Source organism: Sabethes cyaneus, chromosome 2 (assembly GCF_943734655.1).
Source record: "Sabethes cyaneus chromosome 2, idSabCyanKW18_F2, whole genome shotgun sequence".
NCBI lineage: Eukaryota > Metazoa > Arthropoda > Insecta > Diptera > Culicidae > Sabethes > Sabethes cyaneus.
Window position 1 is genome coordinate 136,500,587 of NC_071354.1, and position 5,055 is coordinate 136,505,641.

Sequence of the window (5,055 nt, forward strand, 5' to 3'; positions counted from 1 at the left end):
AGGAATACACCAAAATAGTTATTTACAAAAACATTTCTATGCATGAGTCATGAACCTACTTGTCAAAATTATAAAAAATGCATAAAATAATTTATTTGCATCTCCAGGATTATTTGACATTTCTCAACTGAGTGTGTTGACTAAAGTGAGCTTTCTATCCTAATTTCCTTGTAAAAAGAATGGCGTGCAAGTTCTGGAATATGGTGCTACGCTATTAATACGATAAAATTCAGAAATATAAAATAAACCTTAAGCCATTTAATATCTAGACGAAAAAACGGATCTATCTGGGAGCCATTGTGATAAAATAAAAATATTGAGTACTCGAAATGAAGATCATTTATTACACAGTGTAATTTACACTTTTATGAGTGACCATTTTGTTCCACCATCTCTTCATCTCTGTCGCATCCCTAGTCACCTTTCCACTCTTCTTCAACTTCTGTTTACGAATTTATCGGTAAAAACGAATCTGAACTTGCTAGAGTCATCACCTCGACCATTGACTTTATAGAACTGTTATCCGGGAAACTACCATTAACCCACATTTAGGTACATTTCGTACCTTGTCTATGAGGATACATCCTGCGTACCTCGTATGAACCTCATTGTACAACTTCCAGGAACGCCTTTAGACCACTAAATTCTGGTTCAGCGTCCTGTTGGCTTGCTTACCGGACTTAAGAGATCGATATCCTTCCTAACGGTGCTTTGGCTGGTATTGAATTTCTTGGCAATAAAGCTTGCTTCATTTAGAATTGAAACAAACTTTTTCTCATATTATGGCGCTCTTAGTGGACGGATTTGGAAGTTCTTGGCGCCCACGTGTCGGAAATTTTGTCTATGTATTTCATCTTCATCTATGTATTTTTGACTTTCCGCAAAACGACTGTATTTTGTAAACAAACAAGCTGGAAACCGAAAGAAGGGAAAAATTGTGCACAGTTATTTGGAAAATCCATTGTGGTCTGCATCTAGGCTAGCTAAACAGCTAAAATTGGCCAGAAATACCGTATGGCGCGTTATCAAACGGTACAAGGAAACATTGACGACGATTCGGAAGCCTCAAGCTAATCATCGGAGTGGAACTATCGACCGGAAACTGCATGGTAAGATTTTGAAGACCATCAAGAGGAATCCCAATCTGTCGGACCGTGATTTGGCCAGAAAATTCGGTGCTGCCCATAGTACCGTGAGGAGAATTCGACTTCGGAAAGGAATCAAGTCGCATCGAGCTAGCAAACATCCAAACCGAACCATAAAACAGAATAGTGTAGCCAAAATCCGTGTTCGAAAGCTATACGACCGGGTGCTAACCAAGTTCGACGGGTGTCTTCTGATGGACGATGAAACCTATGTCGGGCAAATGCCAGGTCAAAAAATTTACTTGGCAATGGTTCGGGGGGATGTTCCAAGCAAATTTAAATTTGTTTTTGCCGACAAATATTCACGAAAATTTATGATTTGACAGGGCATTTGCAGCTGTGGCAGAAAAACGAAAGTTTTCGTTACAAATAAGACAATGACGTCGGAACTGTACCAAAAGGGGTGTCTCCAAAAACGAATTTTGCAGATTTGGCAAACTGTCATTACAGCAAAGGCGTTCAAGAATGGTATGCGAAAGGGGAAAGAAAGGGGTCCAGTTTGTTACGAAAGACCTCAACCCACCCAATTGCCCCCAGTTCCGCCCTATTGAGAAATACTGGGCAATCATGAAGAGGAGGCTCAAGGCAAAGGAAAAAGTTGTCAAAGACATCAATCAGATGAAGACCTGGTGTAATAAGATAGCCATCGTACGTACAAAGTGTGCCCCGCTTTATGAGCCATATTACAGGAAAATTTCGAGAATTCACTCGAAACCGTGACGAATAATTGTATCCGCACTTTTTCTTAAAAGTATGAAGCAAATGCTACATTTGTGTAAGATCTTGAATTCAATAATAAATAACTGAAATACACACAATTGTTTTTATTCCAATACTATCTGAAGCAAGCTTTATCATAATCCGACAGCTCTGGGTTTGCCCTAATCGTTCTGCACACCCCCAAATCCAGCTTCCTATGCTTAGTTCCATTACACAGTTTGCTAAATGCTGCCGCTCACGGAAATGTTTGAGAATGCCTATTTCAACGATTTTGTGATTTTCGAAGCTAACCACGTCGTATTTTCGAATTTTCGGTTCCTTCGCATTGCGTCGGATTTTTGGTTCGTTCGCGGCTTTCATCAAATATAACTTCTTTGAAACAAAACTAAACATGACGAACTTTTCAGCGCTGAAAGAGGAAACATTTCAAAGTAAACTGCTTTCGAAAACTTCCAAAGATTGGATTAAAGATGAATACGTCTACAACAAAGTACATGCTGGCGAGCAGAACCGAGGCCGACCGACGCCGCTTGGGCAGTAGTATAATGATCGACAGCGATGAGTTTGAGGTAGTCGACGAATTTGTCTATCTTGGCTCACTGGTAACGGCGGACAATCGAGCAGACCAAGTCCCCGTATAAAGTGCTCCCTGTACAAGACGCCTATTAGACCGGTTGTCCTCTACGGGCATAAAACACGAGTTTGGTCAATTTCATAGGAACGGAGCCTTTCTCCGAAGACCCGCGCTGAGAAACGCGGACTAACACGCTTTCGAACGAACAACGTCACACGCAGTACCTTGCAAGTCATAAAAAACGAATTAAATATAAATTTGCTTTGTATACATTGTTTCCAAAACAAGATGTAATGTAAGGGGACTAGGGGCAAGACGACCACCCGGGGCAAAAGTACCACTCTTCAGTTTACTATGAAAACGACGAAAAATTTTAATATGGTTATTTTTTATGGTTTCTAAAGTGTCTTACAATATACCATAAGAAAATTCATTGATAAAAAATATAAACTCAGACATATACAGTAGACTCTCGGAAAAATTAATCAATTGGGGAATTGGTCAATTAACCTTTCTGAGTAGTCCTAAAAGTCATTGAAGATCATAAATCCAAAAGCGAAAAAAACTTTCTCGGATATAGGAAACACATTTTTATGTATCTGGAAGTTGTAATTTCCAATATGTAGCAAGATCTTTATGAAATAATGCTTGGTTCAGTAAGTTTAAAACAGTCGGTTATACTAGCTTACTTTTGAATTTCGTAGTCTTCGACTACAGTTTGATAATATTCGTGCTTTTTTTTTGTTCTCTGCTGTTCCTTCTTTTGCATTTAAAAATCAATTTGAGTTTGCGCTTTTCCAAAATGTTCAAAAATTCTGAAGTAACTATGTGCCCGTATTGAACTATTGTTGAAACTGTCTGGTACATGAGTTTAAGTTAATCTCAGTTATGATGCCACTCTGCTTGAAACTGTCGTAAGACGATAAACAACCGAAAAATGGAAAATAAAGATAGAAGGTAAACACACGTGCGTTCGTTCACGCTTGGACAACCAATAAATTCAGACTCTCAGAAAAGTTAAGACAAAAATTAACTTTTAGAGTGTTGCATGAGAACTAATATTCGTAAAACTTTTCTGAACAATTAACTTTTCCGAGAGTCCACTGTAAATGATTTTGAAATTTTACTTTTTGAAAATTGCACAAAATGGTAATGGCTATAGCGAAACCAGCACACTGAAATCTTATTTGTCTTTATGTGTATTATTTTTGGTATAACAGAGTAATTAGACCTAATTCCTGTATATAGAAGTGTAAAATTCAACATTCCTCCACTTATGGTCATTTTTCCCACCATCGTGGCATCAAGCGAAAACACATCTGAAGCGAAAACGTTAGTTTTTAGTATTGAACTCACTGAAACTGTTTAGACTATACCCTCATGTAAGTTTTAGGCCTATTTAGGTTGAATTTAATTGGTTCTTTTCACCCGTAAATAATTGAAAACAGTTAAGGTGTCCTTTATGCCCCGGGTCCCCCTATCTGTTATTTTTCGGATAACTATTCGAAGATTCACGAGACGGGTGTCTTCATATTTAGAATGTTATTTTAATCAATGAAATCTTACCTACTGACGGAGACTATTTCTGCTCAGCAGTGCACGCCGAATACTGCCCTTTGGATTCAGGCATCTTCATTTATCTGTGTATTGCAATTCATGCAACGGCTGCTGACAACTCAAATTTGAATAGCCTGTCATAGTTAAAACAAGCGTCAATTGATATATGTTGAAATTCGTTTGTATTTCAAACATTGTGCATGAATATTTAATTAGCGAGCTCACATCTGCACGACGACAGCGACGTATGAAATATGTTTCCGAATGTAAATTAATAAAGTTTCTTCTCAGATATTCGTTAGCCTGCACAAGTTGCTGTTGCTTGCGTGTGTTTCTCTGGTTACGGTACAGGATGTTGCAGAGAATGAAGCTTTTCGTATGCATTTTCTCTGCAATCGAAATCCTTATGCGTTCAAATGTTGGGTACAGTTTGAGTTGATGAAAATCACATACTGGAAAACTTCTCGAGTGCTCGTCATGAATTATCATAACCATGAATTGTGCAGTTTGTATCAATTATAGCAGACATGTGTTCTTTGATTAGTCAATATTAAATTAAAAGTTAAACATACCGTACTTCATCAAGCTACGTGTATTAAGAAGGGTTAAAAATCCTAGCTATAGTGCAAATACTGAATACTAGTGCCCAAATACTGAGAAATTATACATAAATTAGATAGATAGTTCCAGATGACTGTTGGCTGCTCTTTGTTTTTCCAAATAGTACATAACCACTCTACCTACTGAAAACCCATGTTACCTAGTAGGTAAAAATCTAAAAATGAATAACATTGTAATGAAACAACAATGTAACATGACATTAAGCGTTTTACTGTATCACAGTATTTATGATTTCGTGCAGTTACAAAATTTACTTTATTTTACAAAAAATTAAATACACTTAATGCGAAAGGAAGTGAGATGGTAGGTAGAGGGAAAAAATTAATTGCTTTTGTTAGAAAGTTTTCTTCCGTTCGGTCGGTATCACCTGGATAAAAAAGAAAAAAAAATCCACCAATGTTACGTTGCTGTGTCTGGCACCGAAAGGGTTTGTGTCAG